General features: G+C 46.6%; 1 protein-coding gene across 5 annotated transcripts in view; it reads right to left on the bottom strand.

Annotated features, from left to right (window-relative positions):
- Positions 1–17,532, bottom strand: part of LEF1 (lymphoid enhancer binding factor 1) — a 71,508-nt gene that overhangs the window by 30,934 nt on the left and 23,042 nt on the right. The gene's annotated exons all lie outside the window — the stretch shown is intronic.

Genomic DNA, 17,532 nt, shown 5'->3' with positions numbered 1-17,532 from the left:
AGGCACAGGGGAGGAGGCGGGCAGCATGACAGAAGGATGCTGTCCAAAATTATCCCCTAAGCTCAAGGTTGCAAGACAACAAAACTCCTCAATCCAAATAAAATCCTGCATTATTAATGCTGCTTGAAACTCAAGTTGCTCTTTCCATGCTCTTTTTTCATGGTGGGATGAGCTGTAGTGATGATGCCAGCATGTAACAGGCACTCCTCATTTGTGCCCTGCCACTCTACCCTGCCCCTTAGAACAAATAATTGTGGAACAAACAGGTTTTTAATAAAACCCCACCAAAAAATAAAGCTCTCCTTCAGACAGACACACTGAGTGCACAGAGAGCCTGTCAAACATAAGGAATTAAGGAAAAAAATAATTTAAGAGGCCAATTAAATTAATTTTCATTCAGTTCACTATTGAAATCCTGGCACAAAGCAGATGTTAGCTCCATGCACAAGTCCATAGTTTTTCTGGACTTCTGGAAACAGACAGGTTATTAAATGGACAACTCAATTTACTGTTAAGAAGTAGAGGAAAGGGAGCAAACGGGAACCAGTGCAGCATTTTCTGCTTTCCTTGTTTCCAGAGCACCACCTTAAGGAACTTGCATTAGCAGGCAGTATCTTCTTAATGTCTGACCTATCCCTCCAGTCATATAGCTCAGAATCTGGTGCCATGAATTTTTGCTAAATTATGCTATCCTTGCTCTCCTCTTAATTTTACGGTTTTCAACACAGATTTGCTTTCCTGTGGGAAAGAGATAAGAACCTGAGGATTTTAATTTAAGCTTCGGCCTTGTCTTATATTTTGCAAGATGGAGAGAGAAAGCAGCGCTAGTAGGTGTTTTAAAGCCAACAAGCATTAGGTCCATTTTTATGACCAAATAATAAAAGTAATATGAATTCTCAATAATATCTATGAGTTGAGTTGTAAAGGGGATAGCTCAGACTGCTATTCATCTTCCCCACCCGTATAAATTCCACAAAAAACAGATGCCAACAAATTTCAGATGATTTACAAATTGGGCCTCAGTCTTTAGATATGAGACTCGTGGGCCAGCCCACTGTTCAGCCACTACTTTATCAACAATAAACTGTATATTATGAATAAAGATAAGCAATAGATGTATTTAGGTCACACACACACACAGCTGCTAATCAGCATTAATTTCTCAAAATTTAGTAATTAACATTTTGTATTGTACTGGATGTAATTGTCATGCACGCCCCTGGTATCAGGGTTCCTTGTTTTCAGAAATCACCCATTTATACTTAGAGCATGCCAATCCCTGTACCCCCTCGCTCTACAGCATCCTGCAGATTTTATTTTATTTTCTAATTCTCAGCACCTTATCCCCTAAGCCCATGGCAGCGGCTTTCAACGGGCGAAGGAACCGTGAGAAGTCAGGAGAAAAGCAAACCGCTTGTCAGCGGGCTTAAAATTAACATATAAACGGGCCATATCTCCATTAAGAGCATTTGGGGGTCTGCAGAGCTAGAAATTGGGATAAAAAAAAAAGTAACAATAAAAGATAGCAATAATGCAAAGCTTCCCAGCCTGCCCACCCCACACTGCTTTGGGAAGACCCGGGGATCTCTGGCTAAATCCTGCGGGTCGCCCCAACGTGACAACAGACGGGGGCTCGCTGGGCACAGGCTGAGCCTCCCTGTTCCCTCTGGTCCCACAGTGATCGCCACAGTGAGATGGCCACAGTGATCGACAGCAGGAGGACACAGAGGTTAATACATGCACGGTGAAACCAGGAGGAGAAAGGCCTGATGACACATTTTCCAAAAGTCCTATGGACTTGAAGTGGTTGTGCCATGGCTCCTGCCCCACAAGGCAACCCAGATGGATTATCTGGGCCTTCTTCACAGAAAGGGCTCAGGGCAGGAGACTAAGACCTCGTATGCAGACACCTGGATGCCCCTCTTGCCACCCTCTCAGCCCTCTCACCCCCAGCTTGGCCCAAGGCCCATCCAGTCCCATGGACACTGCCCTGCACCCTTTCCCTGGGGACATCTGGACTGGGGATGTTGCCAAAGCCTCTTCCACCAGCTACTGCTAACAGTGGGCATTACTGCCTTCGAGGGCTGTGAACCACGGCCAAATCCCACCTCACACTCAGGTACTAAACTGTGCTGATGAGACTGCTTCTACTGCTTCCCAGTCTTTACCCATTGGCTTCCTCCTCCCACAAACATGGCATCTCTACATTTGTCTCCCCAAATCCTCCAAAGACAATGCATACAGCTGCAGAAACACCTGAGAGACTGACAGAGACCCGAGCTTGGTCAACATGACCTCCATGCAGGGGGAACTCCATTCCCCATGGCCTGTGGAGCACCTGCTGACCAAGCCCACAACCAGCTCTCCCTGGCACACTGGTGACATTTATATCTAATACAAGCATGGTCCACAGAGTGCCTTTTCCCCTCAGCACAGCCTGAAAATCTGTAAAACCCCGTCAGTCAATGAGACAATTACATAATTACGCACTGTCCTATGTGAGGTTCTTTAGTATTTTAGTACAGAAATTATACTTCATCCACCCACCAAAACATAGCATTTTGGTGCAAGTAGGTACCCAAGCAGCTTCTAAAACCACCATTAAGTGAATGAGGATGAAATTTCCATTCTCATTTCCAAGTTGATCTGGAGAAGCTGAAGGTTTGTTGAACCTGTCCCTAGCACAGCTCTGATGTGGCATAAATGGTATATTACCACAACACACCAGTGAAGTTATATTCTCTGTGCCTAAGGTTCTTCACATGACCTGGAAAGTAAAGGAAATGGAACATACAGCACAGCTCAAGACAGGCAATTTGGAAAAAGTAAATTACTAAATTACTAAAAATGAGAACCTCCTGTTATGTTGTAGGACACCTTATCATGCATGTGTTGTTACCTGTTACAAACACTAAAGGCTGATGGCAAAAGGATAGCCTTTCCTGTTGGCCTGAGGACACACAGCTGTGCCCCACAGCACTCAAAGGGACACTCCTGAGTGACTCAACCTTGGTGGTCTCCTTCTCAGAGACCACACAGCCACCAGGGCTCCAGTCCCAGAGCACAGTCTTGCAGCACAGACCATGCCAGCAGCCTTTGGGAACTGGCCTCTGTGTGGCCCTCCCTGGGGCACTTTTTCTCTTCAGCTTGGCCTTCCCTGTTGGTATCTTTTATTTCTCCCAAGCATGGCAGTGCAGGCAGGGGACAGTCTCCTGAAGGACACCAACAGGACTGTCAGAGCATACGTGTACTGGAAAGAGCAGGAGCCAAATGATTTGGCCAGTTAGGGCTAAGATGAAACTGCTGTTCAGTTCTAAGAATGATCTGAAATAAAACCCAAAAATCCCCAGTACAATGTTGGTGGGCAAAGGGTAAGAGCTGGCAGGGAAGAGGGCCCTGGCCCAGCAGTTGGCATTATCCCAGCAGGAGCTTTGCTATGCACTGGACACCTGTTTAAAGCTATTGCTGTGTTAAAGTAACTCAGGAACAGGTCAGTACAACAGCAAACACTTCCCTTGCAAACAGCAATCACAGTCTGCAAGTGCTAAAGCTTGAACTTACTCAGGCATTTTGGCCAGGGCAAGGAGCAGAGTGAGAAATCCCCTGGCTGCAGCACTGGCACAGCTGCTGCCACATGGTTGGGTGACCCCTGCAAGTGCCCTGCACCGGCAGTACCGCACCTGCACTCTCAGAGCCACTCACCATTTCAGACATGTGCCTGCCCTCTCATCCGAGGAGCACACTGTGAGACAGTTCAGAGTAATCTCTGGTGAGTTCGTGGTTAAATGCTGTGGCACAATTTCAGTCTGAATCCAGTAAGTTTTCCCTCATTTTGAAATGCTTCTGAAGAAAAGCAAGAGTCCAGAGTAACAAACCTCAAGCCCTCCCCAAACAGCCAGCTAATGCTTCAGTGAAGGCCCAAACCTGTCAGGTATCTTATATGCAACAAGTGTGCAAAAACTATAAAAAGCCTGAGACAGCCATGGCAAAAATGCCTGTAGGTCAGCGCTGGGCGAGGCGGGCAGCTGGGAGCTCCTGCTGGAGCTGGGGCCACCATTTGTTCCAGCTGCTGCACAGAGAAAGATATTAAATTAATGACCCTTCAAAGGACAAGCATCTACAAAGGAGGTCGCAGGCAGGCAGGGAGATTTGCAGAGAACCATGAGGCAAGCAAGCCTCTGCACACAAGACCCAAGCGCCCCTTGCCAACATCCAAAGAGGTGCTGGGTTGGTTTTTGTTTTTCCTCTTTTCTTCAAATGCAAAGTCGCCTCTAAAAAGCCAAAAAAAAAAGGCCGCAGCCTGTCCACTCTCCCTCTCCTGTCAGCAAGTTATATGTTGGTTATAGATTCTAGCAGATGGTCTTCTCAATTAAGACTAAAATAAGTCAACTAAAAAAAACAAAAAAAAATCCCCAACTTAAGGATGAATAAATGCGTGCATTCCCTTTCATTTCTGAAAGAGAGGGTCATTTGAAGAAAGCTCCAACTTTTTGACAGCAAGTGTTAAGTTTTGGGGGAAAACACAATAGATAGCTCCTCCAAAAAAAAAAAACACCACCAAAACATCTCCAAACCTTTCCACTACTGCTATAGCAGTACTTCAGAATAAAAAGACTAAATGGTCCTGTTATTGTTGGAGAATTTGAGGCTATGTTGATCTGAAGAGACAAGAAAAATTCATCGCTTTTTTGGCCTATTCTCATTTCTGGAGCCCTGAAATCATCTTTAGGCTGAAGGTTTTAGCAAACCCAGAAGACAGCAGTTTCAGCTGTCCTCTCAAAATACCAACAGCATTTTAATGGCTAAACGAACTCTGTATTTATGCCTTTGCTGACCAGCTGTTGCAATAAAAATGCAAGATCAAGAAGAATGTTATTTTGGAGCAATGTCAAAACCAAGACCACATCTGGACTCATCATGGACAGGCTTCAGCAAAGGAGTAGCAGTGGTGGAAAAAGAGGAGGTAACAGCAACGCGTTTTGACCAAAACTAGTGACCAGTAGAGGAAACAAGCTCATCAGCACCAGCAGTAACAGCAATCACAATTTGCAACCTCCCTGGGAACTATTGTACAATCCCTTTTCATAGACAACTTTGCAAAGATGCAGCAAGGTCAATATATAGAGAGCTCAGTCTCCTAACCGTTTCTCAGAGGAAAGGTTTTTATGTCCAAAGCCAGCTTCTTTCTTGGCTCTTGACAGCAGAGATTATTTTATGCTGAATTTTCAAAACCTTCTCCGATCCTTGGACAGTGCAGTTGGGAAAATACCAGAGTGTGTATGGTGGGGCGTGTCTTGCAGCATTACTTTTAACCTCACCTGAAGCTAAAAGCAACAGGGATAGGAAAGCACGCACACAGGAACACACTGCTCACAGGAAACCGAGGTTTAGGAATACTGTGACTTATGAAAGACAAATAAAAAAGGTGCAATCTTTTAACCCTGCTTCACAACTGGGCAGCAGGAGGCCATTTATCTTACTGACCTTTCGTGCTTACCAACAGCAGGGGGGACGCCCCAGGGACTCGCCATTTTAAGGAGGTGAAGTGAAATGCTGAATCGATGCTGATGTGAAACTTTACAGCTTCAGACTGCTGCAGACCGCTAACGCTTACTCAGAGCAAAACTAAAATCAAACCTGCACATTTCAGGGGGAAAGTTGATGGTTTGACTAGGTCAGAAAAAAATCCTCCCAATCCCCCTTTTCCTCATGTACTGTATTCAACTCTCCACAATGGAACTAAGTTGCACTTAGTACTGGGAGTCAGGAAAGGCCAGAACAAGAAAGTTACTTTAAGTCAGTCATAGAAAGTTTCCCCATCTCCCAAGGACACACTGCATCATGAAACCAGCATGCCAGGAGCCCTCAGAAGCTGGAGAGAAAAAGCTGCCAGTACATCATCCGCAGGTAAAGGAGGCACCCAGGATGCTTGCTAGAGCTTCCCATGGTTATTTGGGAGCAGGAAAAGTTTGTGACCTTTTTCCAGTTGCTCACATCACTTTCATTTTTGGGAAGGCCAGCAGCAAGTGGCTGTGTCTGCAATGCATGGGAAAGGCAGCTTCATGGCCAACAGGACCACACCACAGTCCAAAGGCACAAAGATCAGCACCTGAAGCAACCTGAAGAAAGTGCAGGCAGCACACAAGGACAGGCCAGAGGAACTGGAGGAAACTGCTCTGCCAGAAGCCCAAAGGGTTGGTGTGCAATAAAAAATTCAGTGCAACAGCCAGGGGAGCATTGCAAGGAAAAGCGTAAATGTGAGTTGACAAAGCCTAGGATAAGTATCTATCTAGATGGATTAGTGTCAGTCACTAAATTCAAGTTAATTGCAACAGTACTGAGAAACCACCACTATTGGCTTGACTACATTCTTGTCTTTTTCCAACTTTTTCACCCCTCCCTCCCCTTCAATGTTGGAAATTAATATAACACAACTGTGATATTTGAGTTCCCTCAAGACAGCTTTAAAAACACAAGTGTTGAATATCTGACAGAAACATGCTTTATTTCAAGTGTTCATTAAGCACTGCCATTAAGTAAGTGATTAAAGCACACCCAGTATTAAAATAGCTTGATTAGAAATCCCCTGCTATCTCAATTTTCTTCTCTCCCATGACTTCTTAATTTGTTTGTTCTTGCCTGCTCAGGAAGGCTGTCAGGAGACCAGGAGTGCTGGTGAACCATATGGGGAGCCAGGCAGGTCTTGTAAGGCTCTGATCAGGGGAGGACAAGCCCACTTCAATTTCTGCACTGCCAGTTCACATACACAGAGATTACACCTAGTTTTACACAGCCCATTGGTTTTGGAAATATCACTGATAGGGTGTTTAATTCGCAGAAAAGCCACATGCTCATAGAAAAGGCTTTCCCTGTTACAATATTTTGCAATGACTTATTTCACTTTCTAAACTCAGCAATGGGTTCTCTTAGATGGAGATCAGCTGCCAGCAAACACTCCACAATTTGACAGTCAGTGCTTGTTTTAAGCTCTAATTTCTGCAAGAAGGTCCTTTAACTTTGGCCATCCTGAACATCTCACTTTTTACCTGAAGACGAGACCCACACCCAACAAACATCATCAAATCCCACACTCAATGCCAGGAGTCTCTTAGCACTGCTAAAAACCTGGTAAATGGGACTGCTGCCACTACAAATGCTCTGGATGGTTACATACCCCATGAGCCTTTACCCTCCACAGTATCCCCTCTTTTGCCTAGTGCATCCTTGTCACATACAAGCAATCCATCAGCTGGAAAGGTGTTTTCCCCCATTGTTTCCTGGCCTGTCCAGAACACTTTTGGTTTGTTACTGGCCAAAGAGAACAGAGGCCCAGCAGTGTTTTAACAAGCCCAAGCTTGAGCCCCTGGGTTGCAGTGTTCTGCCTTATTGCTTGCTTGGATAATAAGGACAACTGTCCTGAGCCACCAGAGGAAGCCCACTGGACATCAGAGGCAGTTCCCAGAGCCCAGCAGCTTGCCAGGGAGGAACAATGTAATGTGACCAGGGACCCCCAGGGGTTCTGGGTGGGGGGCTGGAGTCCATCCTGGTGTCACCTCTTGTGCCATCTTCAGCTCTTCCCTGGGGACAAAGCAGCTCTGGTTTCTGTCACCAGAGCTGTCTGCTAAGACAAAGACACGAGCTTGTTTTGCTTGCTTCGAGGTTATCAGGATTCCTCCTCACAACAACTTTGGCATTTTCTCCAGCATACTCAAATCCACAAGCTCATGGTCTTCTTTCACAGGCAAAGGGATGTGCTTCAGTCCAATATTCAAACCTTGGAAATGGCTCAGGCAAGTAAAACTCCATCTACCACATAAGCACACAAGTGTTGTGTGAAAGCAGGCTGTCCGACAACAACCTCTGAAGCCCAGCATTTCTGTTCTGGCAGACAACGTGCGTCACAGGATGGGATGACTTTTCCTCATCGGCCTCCTCAAGTCCCACAGGATACAGACCCAGGCTCCTGGGGGGAACCAAGAAAAAAAATCCATCCTGCACCCTGGTGACAGGAAGATGCCTTTCGGCACTGCACACACAGTGGATCAAAAGTGCTTGAAATAGGACCTCTCTTAAATGTATTTATATTAAGTCTATGTTACAGCCTATCCAGCACCATATGTCATAACAAAGACTATCAGAGGCCCAGAAAACTGAGAAATGGGTCAACTCCTCTCTGAGCTGCAGTTTTCAAGGTGCACTGAATAGAGATGTTCTCGATAAAGAAAATGCAAGAGTATGAAATGCACTGGAAAAACACCTTAGCTCTGTCATATAGAAGGTAAGGACAAGGACTCAACACCTGTCCGAGCACCTGGCACACCTTTATATGTTCAAAACCTCTGTCTACCGTGGCTAACAACTTAGAGACTGACCAGGCAGCATCTTCTAGCAAAGCAGAGCTCACTCTGGGCTGGTCAAGCCACCCAACATGACTGATGTTTTTGGAAGTGCTCTTGCTTCATCCACCCTCTACCAGGGAATGAAAAGGAAAAAATATAGGAATGGATGTGATGATGGAGGAGTGACGAACTTGATGACATCAATGACTCCTCTCAGCCTGCCTTTACTCCGGGCAAGCCCTGCTCCCCACCACACTGATGCTGTTTGAAGACTCCTGCAGGGAAACCAGTGCCAAGGCCAAACCTCCTCTGGCTCCAAAGTGGCAGGAAGGGCTGCCCCAGTTTGCCATGAGGTGAGGAGATCGGGCTGCTGGGATTTTAGTTCCTGCAGGGGGTTTCCTAGTGGCAGTGGAGCAGACCTGAGCCCAACATGAAGTGCAATGCTGACAGCTGGGGCTGCACACATGGCATTACAAGTGGTGGGGGCAGGCAGGGCGGGGTGGGATGGATGCAGGGGTTGCCCAGCACATGCACTCAGAGGGGGCATCTTCTTCAAATTCAAGGCTCTCAGGCATCATTGACCCTGCGTACGCACTGTAAAAAGTTTTCAAGTAACTTCCTTGAGTCCAGCTAAACCGTATTAGCAGATTTATCCAATAACATGCAAATTTGGGTTTTAATGAAAAGTCTTAAGTCCCAGCTCTAAGTGATTTGGACTTTTCTGCTAATGGCATCGGCTAATGACCAAAGATTTAATGCATCAAGTCTTAGCATACATCAGTGCAAACAATATAACCATTAAGTGGAGGCAAAAAGTCATCTCATTAGACATCCATCATTGGATGTGGGCAAGATGGTCCAAAGGCTTAAAATAAAATATTCATTTTCAAACTAGAAAAAAAAAAAAATCCCTAAAAATGTACAAATGATTAGGCCAAAAGTAGCAGTCTGCTAAAGCTTCACTGGGATTGAAAATGCAAACTGCAACGTTTATCTGGAGGTAAAACGCATTTGCAAGTACTTAATTTCAGCAGCACTGCTCCGCAGAAGACAAAACCAATTTTAACAGGAATTAAAGCAATAGGGCCCTCCAGAAACAGGATGTCTCTTAGACAGGTTATTTGAACCATCAGTAGAAGGTCACAACAGGAATTATTTCTCTACCACATTCTGCAAGATGATTTCAGTACAAACAGAAGTGTTGAAAAGCTACTAACTTAATTTTATAGATCATTCCCATGAGGGTTTGTAACATCAATGAGACACAAAAATATGCCCTAAAATTACATTTTTATGTAGCTAAAAATTACAAAAATCACAGCACACAGCTAAGGACGAGCAACAAATGACCCAAACAAAGCATGGGCTCAAAGAAGCAGGGCTGGAAACACTTCTTTTGGCCCAAACCATTAATGCTGAATGCTCCATTTGGACTCCTGAAATAGGGAGGAGCAATAAACCTACCACATAACACAGCTGGCTGCGGAGCTACTGACACAAAATCTAAATGCTCATTATTTTTAGTACTGTTTGCCAAATGGCATCTTAGAAGACATAAAAAACCCAGACTGACATCTCCCAGCCATGGGCTGACAGTGGGAGATGACTCAGGTAAGTGGAGCACTGTAATTTTAATGGACCTGCTGTGTAAGCTGCCTGTTTGCAGGAGGAGTGGGAAAAGGATATCCAGATAAGATAGTGCACCCCACTTTTGTGCCTGCATTCCATCTCTCCCAGGGCAGCATAGGAAACTTTTTTTTCTGCTCCCCAAAAAGCAGATATGGCAACCACATGGCAAGCCCTGCCTCCAGACACAGAGGGAAATCAACAACGGAGCCCTGGAGGGATGCTCCTACATCAGCTTTGGAGTTAGATCATCCTCTAAGAGCTACCTGTCCCCACTGAAACACACACTTGTGACGCAGGGAGTCCTCAGGACCCAAAGTGAAGCTACGTCAGGGAAGGTTTAGGCCGGGTATCAGGAAAAGGTTTTTCACCCAGAGGGTGATTGGGCACTGGAACAGGCTCCCCAGGGAAGTGGTCACAGCACCAAGCCTGACAAGAGTTCAAGAAGCGTTTGGACACAAACTCAGACATGTGCTGTGACTCTTGGGGTGACCTGTGCAGGCCCAGGACTTTGACTTAGATGATCCTTTTGGGTCCCTTCCAACTGAGGAGACTCTATGATTCTAAGAAAATGCATCTTTCCCTGTGTTGGTGACATTGTCTCTCCTCCAACTCTTCACTAGCCCTGTTTACCGCCCATCCTTGCCTCTGCTCCATCACCCTGTTCTCACCTCTGGAGCTGCCTGGGCCTCCTGGCCCTGCTTGGCTCACTGAACTGCACCACACCCTCAGGCTCTCCAAAACCAGCCATTTCCTTCAGCTTTCAGGCCTTACCCATGCAGGTGGCATGGCTGTCCTGGGAACTGACCTGCAGACACTCCGGTGGCTGGGGTGGCAGCCCATGAGATGGAGAGAGACAGGAAGAAGCATGGGGCTCACCTATTCCCTCTTCCCACCCCACTCAATCTGGTCTGTTACCACTAAGCTCCTTCACCCACTTGGCCACAGGGCTTAAAAAAAAGGTTGCTGCTATGCACAAGAAACGTGATGCCTTTTAAATCCCACACAGGATATTTCTGCCCGCTGATAGATTTTTTTTTTTTTTTTTTAATTCAAGAGCTGGCCTTTAAAATTTAAAAATCACTCTTAAAAACAAAAAAACCACACCCAGCCCACAACCTAAATTTTGTGCAGCAGGCACCCACATCCTCATAAAAGCCCTAGGCTGTGCTTTATAACATGGGTAGAAGTCTAAACATCGTAAAAGAGAGCCTAAATTGCCAGATTGCCCAAGCCTCCAGTAAATCACCCTTCCAGATGGGCTTAGAGCTGCACATAGAGCCCCACTAGTAGCAATGGGTCAGCCTGCAATTATATTTCAATCTTACTAAACTCAAACATTATAAGAGAGTTATGCTCGACTGCATTAAAGAGACACTTCCAAAGTTTACCATCACACTGTCATTACCAACAGTTTGATTTTTCATTCAATTATTCTTCCACTGTGCAATTAACTCCACCCTCAAAGCATGGCAGAGGCCAGGATGGACAATTTCTTATCATAACTACATCCCTCCTTGCTCCTTTTCATTGCAATAAAGGCTGTGTTTGGGAGAAACACAGGGCATTAGAGACTGCAAAACACCACTGAGCAATTTATGAGGCAAAAAAATAGCTCATGCCAGGAGAGCTTGGGGAAGCACTCAGCCCCTCACCCCCCTCCACTGCTGACACTGCAGTGGGGTCAAGATACCCCAATGCAACTTTAATCCTTTTCCTTTTTGGCCTGGACACATGAGGGCTCTGCATGAGACCTGCCCATCCCACACTGGCTGCTGTGGGGCAGCAAACCCTGGAATTGCTGCAGTGTCCAGTGTGGCCTGGCACTGGGGCTGGGCAAACTCTGCCACCCAGCAACCACTCCAGCTGCCACCCCCAGCCAGCAACGTGGGCAAGGCTGGCAAACACATACTGGAGACAACTTTTTATTTGTTTGTTTGTTTTTTTCCCCCTTGCTCCTTCCTGCTCACTCTGGCCTTCCCTTGCTCCTACCAGAACTGGCAGACTTCTTCCCCACTTCCATAATTTCAGAGGCAAGGACCAGACCCTCACCTCTCCCCTGCAGAGGGAGCAGATTTTTTAGCCGGATGATCTGAGGATCATCTGGCAGTTGGGCAGGAGACACAGGCACTCCTGCTGCAGGCCCCACAGATGCTGCACACAGACATTGTGAGTTTGCTCGAGAGGCCGCATCTCCACAGCCAGCCACACAGTTTGCCATGTTTATTTACAGATGAGGCAAAATTTTACTGCCTCTTTTTTCAAGAAACAGGCTGGGCGACAGATTAAGGGACATTCATTTCAGCCTCTCAATCAAGGAATCAAGTTCTCTGCTCTAAAAAATTAATTTATTTTCCTCTTCATGGCAGAAAGTACCCTTTCTGATTGAGAGAAATTATGGTACCTCTTACTTTTATCCTACATCTAGAATAGGACAGATAGTTAAGGATACCTTCACCTCATCTGAAATGGAAAATTACTCCAAATTTCAGGCAGTTAACATAATATCACCATCTCACAGCCAAGACACATCACTAAACAGGCAGAGCTCCCCTTGCCTTTCTCAGAGTCTCAGCATCTGTGCTTGAAGACAAAGATGGCAAATACCCTATGCCAACCAACCAGGCTAAGGACAGTCAGCCTCCTGAGACAGGACCGTGAGCCACAGGGTGAATCCTTGTCACCCCTACTCAAGGGATGCACTCCCCACATGCCACTGAACTAGCACAGATGCAAAAATACAGCACCTCGCGTGCGGAAGCAGAGAGAGACGGGATTTACTCATCTCAAACACCTCTTCCTTCCGCTCGCCCTCCCAAACCTCCCTGTCCACACACAAGCTGCTTGTGGGGGACAACCAGCTCCAAGTGACTAACTGAATGCCAGTCTATCAAATCAGTGAGAAAACAATATCCCCTCGCTGGAAGATACTGTAGATGATTTCTCATCTGCCCAGGATTTTGGCACTCACCGTTTTTATCAACTGCACAGAACTAGGAGCTGAGAACATGAGGAGAGCAGCTGTGGATGCTAACTCTGAAGCAGGCAGCAAAGTGCCTGTAGAATTGCAGACCACATAGCTTTCTCAAGTCCTGCCTGAGAAAGTGGCCTGGGAAGTTTTAAGGAGGATTTAAAACAATCCTCAGAGACAGAAAACAGCCTTACAGGTGTTGTTTCTCTGTCCCTTGTTTTCTTTGTAGGAGAAAGTCAGGGGGTGGTGTGCCCCACTGACCAATGATGGTGATGTAGTAGTTTGCTAACCAATAAGAGTTTCCTTTCTGTACTTTCCACGTATCGGTCTATAAAGAGACCTGAAGTAATAAACTAAGGAAAATTCTCCTAATCGACTCCTAGAGAGTCTGTGTCGTTCAATCTCGCCGTTCCTAATAGAACGACAAGCAGCCCCTCAGTGTAGCACAGAGACGGAGCACAGCTTTTATCAGCATTAACTCTCTCTCACTAAGTCAGAGGAAGGAAACGCTGCCTTCCCCCACAACATTATTTTTTAAAAAAACAACCACCTTTCCTCTTCAGAAGGCCCAGGCCAGGTGTTACATGCTCTCGACATCAAGCTAAGGCCAGGCTGGCTAATCTGTAGGTTCACTCGTTAACGAGATAAAGGATTTCAGTTCGGCGCTGCAGCCGGGCTGTGGGAGCTGTGGGCTGGAGGAGCGCTGCCGGCAGCTGAGTGTCACTCCTGGAGGAATGCCTGACCTTTCCCGGGGCTTTGATCATGCTGGCTCGCAGCGTGAGATAACCAGCCCTTTGCAGAATCCGGAGGTAATAAAAAAAGCAGCTTTGAGGCCTCGTGTTTTTGCAGGGAAATACTTACCTGTGTTCCCAGCACGCTGCCCAGTCCCCACCACCATCCTCCCCAGATTTCAGCCACTTTACAGCCAAAACACATTGCTGTCAACTAAGGGAATCATATAAAGCCTTCAGACGAATTTTTAGCTCTTGTTTAATTTCTCTTAATTGAAGGGGGTACTTGTGCACTGTTCTTAGGGGGGGATACAGAGACTCAAAAAAAAGCACAGCAACAGAAGTAAGGTCCCCAATTAGTATATGATTAAGCTGTAAGTAGGATAATAGGAGGAGAAATTTTGTGTCTTATACAAACAAGATAGCAAAAGAGATAGATAAAAGCATGGAAGGGGAATAAAGATTTATCCCCAGTTCCCCTCAGAACATTCAAGCCATATAGAAAGGAGCGGATTTGCCAAGGGTTTTTTGTTTGCTTGTGATTCTTTTAAAGGTGCGTGTCTTTCTCAGGACAGTTCAAGATGGGCATTATAAACAAGCCAGTGTACTACCAGGTTAGTAAAGCATGAAACACATGGACCGCTAGGCTGAATGTCCTGAATCTGTAAGTGATAATTAGATCAGTCTTGAATACCTCCTTTAATAAGTCTTCACAAGCACCTTGTCTACCCAGTCTGCTTTTGGTTACTGACCATGAAGTTTGCATGATCTTCTCACTCTGGGGTTTTTTTTTGTTCTGTTCTGTCTGGGACACCGCAGCACAGCCTCTGAAGTTGGAGCTACAATTCCTTGATGCTCTCTGCAGGCTGTATATAAGGCACAGGGCTCACTCTGCAGCGCTCCTCAGCTGCAAGCAGGCTGATGCCAAACCGAGCAGACCTGGATAAGTTACCCCTCTGGGGGGGGAAAAAGTTGTACTCAGCTACGCTGTCTTCCTCACGGGGTTAACTATGTAGATTTCAGATGCAAATTTTACTTTAGGGCAGGCTTTATGGTATTAAGAGTCTCTTTTTCAGCCTTCTGAAATTTCATATGTATACATGCTAGAGCTCTCTCATCTCTCTTAATTGGGTTTTGTGGAATTTCAAGGCCCGGGGGCCAAGAGGGGAGGGCTGCTGATTAAAGCACGCCATGCAGAAGTGGATGCAGAAGTGTTGCACAGTAACAGGAGGGAAACAATTCCTCCAAGCTACCTGCCTCCACGTGCAAACCCCCTCTGCCACTCGGGAAGAACCCCATCTTTTGCCCCAGTCTTCCTGAGGCTGCAAGGATGGCTCGGGCCCTCTGCAATGGGCACTGCAGGAAGAATGTTCAGCCCTGCTTCTCCGGATGTGTAAATTGATTTCAGAGGTTTAGAGGCAGCTACGTTTGTTTATCTCACTGGAAATAAAACTGTGTGCCTGTGTCCTCATTGCAGACAGAATGGGCCTTCTTCCCACAGTCCTAAACATGACTCAGACATTTCAGGACCATTAAGAGGAATTAAAGGGTATTTTATCTCCCTTTATTCCTTTTCATAACCCAGGACAGACATGTATGTCAGAATTCGTTGGGCTGTGATGTCTGAACTGATGAGATGACACGTGTCTGTGTGTCCCCACAATGAGAGCACATAAAACACCCATTCCTGCTTTTGGCCAAACTGTATCTCTCCACATACAAGGATTCAGTCCAAGAGCCTGCTTGCAGCAGCTAAATACAGACATTCACACACCCATTATAAATGCAGTCTAGTTTCATTTTTAACCCACAGGAGGGTGTGGAGGGAGAAGACATCAAAGCACGGACACAGGCTACCCTGGCATTCTGGGCGTGCAATTTTATCTTCCCCTCATTTCCCTCCTCTCCAAACCAGCTGCTACAACTATCATGATGCTTGCCCTCCGGCCAGTAGGCTGGAAAACTGGCTTCCAAAGCAGTCATTAATCTCTGCCCATTGCCCAGCTGGCACAGGATTTTGCTTAGATCGGAGTCAGCTCCGTGCCCTCTGAAACACCAGCGGCAGCTCCCGCAGCCGTGCACGCTGGGCACCCGCCGGCCCCGCTGCCTGCACCAGCACAGCCTGGCACCGCTCACCCTGCCACAGCAGAGGGGTCACCACACATGGCATGAGAAGGGCAAAACTCAAGCACAGGCACTGTAGAGCACTGAAAGAGGAACTCTGAATTATATAACCCCTTCCTGTCAGCAGTGACGGTGGAAAGAAGCGCCGTGCATCTTCAGGGGAAGATGTCTTGGCTCAGAGCTAAGTTTAGAGGCTGACTTCTTGCATAGCAATAGCAGCAGAGAGTAGCCCCTACATATGCAAGTTATGCAAGTGAAATGAAGATAAACCTTTAGCAGGAGAGCACAGCTCAGCAATGCTACACTTTTCATTCGGCCATCGGGGTTCAACCCGTCTGAGGTAACAGGGCTGGAAATACACAGAGGTGCATGGTATGCTGAGCACCAGCAAGGGCTGCTCCAGTACAGCCAAGCTGGAGCAAGAATAAAACAGGCTCAGAGAGTACTATGTGCACCACTGCAAGTTTGTTAGGGAGAAAAAAGTAGCAAGAAATGTGTTTCATATGATTATAGCCTGAAACACAGCCATTTCACTGTCCACTGCTCTGTTCCAGAGACTTTCTGAGGCAATGTTTGACCATCTACTTCGAGTCAAAAATAATCTTTTCAGAGAATACTTCTTTCCTGTGTTAATGGGATGATTCATACCAAACTTGTCATATCCTCTCAGTAATACCACTCATTTGCCATTTTTAGAGTGGAACAATAGGGCCCACCAAGACCCCATGAATACCCACCTAAACCTGCATTTGATCTGTCAGTAGTACTGTAGGCTTCCCCAAGAAGAAGAAACATGCAGGCAAGTTTTTGATCTTCCTTAAAGCACCGCTTATCTCAGCTTTTGTTTGTTTTCTGTTTTTCAGGTGTGGGGTAGTGTCTGATGTGAATGCCACCCACCGTAAACTATCTAGGCAATGAAACAACCATCATAAACCACCACTGGAACAAAAATAGCAGTGCCTTTCTCTCCCCTGCCTCCCCTGGGCACAGGCCATATGCAGGACAATGCTGACAGCATGTGCAGCTACAAGCACACTTTGCAGATCACAAACTCAGAGGTGCTAAGCATGCATGGGTCTCTTCTCATGTATCTTCCAGCCACTTGCTAGGGAACCACCAAGTCCTTCTAGATGGCTCCAAGAAAAGGCAGTCTTTCCCTAGAAGCTGTGGAGCAGAGAGGGGTAGCCCCCAAGGCTGCTGGTGGGTTCAAACTCCTGTTTGGCCCAAGGAAAGCTGCTACCTTCAGCACAACCAGACGAGTGAGCACTTACAGCAACAGCTCAGAACAAGCCTAAACCACAGTGAGCTGAGCCTTCTCCCACTGCCCAGGCCTTCCTCTTCTCACCCCTTCCTCACCATCTAGAGGGAGTACCAGTCCACAGCTAGACACAGGACAGGGTGCAACAGCACCAGTATCAAATCCTAACTTTGAATGGGGAGTCTGGCCTGAAAGGGATTTACATGAGGCTGCAGGTTAAACCATATTCATCCACACTTAGGGCTCAGTCCCTCCTAACTCCAGAGCAGGCTGGCCAACCACAGCCACACCTGAGCTTGGAGAGGAGGTTTCCAAGTGGCTACTATGCTTCTACCAGCTTTGGGAGGGAAGAGAAAGGACAAAACAACCCAGCAGCCAGGTAGAGGAAGGAGCTCTTCCTGAGCAGCAATCAGGAGGCAGCAATCAGCCGCAGCACCACCTGTTCTGCAGCAGTCGGCTGGGTGAGCATGTGGCACATGGGGC

This window comes from Pseudopodoces humilis, chromosome 6, assembly GCF_049639895.1.
Source record: "Pseudopodoces humilis isolate 2021_Gansu_Grassland_sample_001 chromosome 6, ASM4963989v1, whole genome shotgun sequence".
Taxonomy (NCBI): Eukaryota; Metazoa; Chordata; class Aves; order Passeriformes; family Paridae; genus Pseudopodoces; species Pseudopodoces humilis.
Note: the sequence above shows the minus strand (reverse complement) of the source record. Positions and strands in the feature narration are given on the sequence as shown.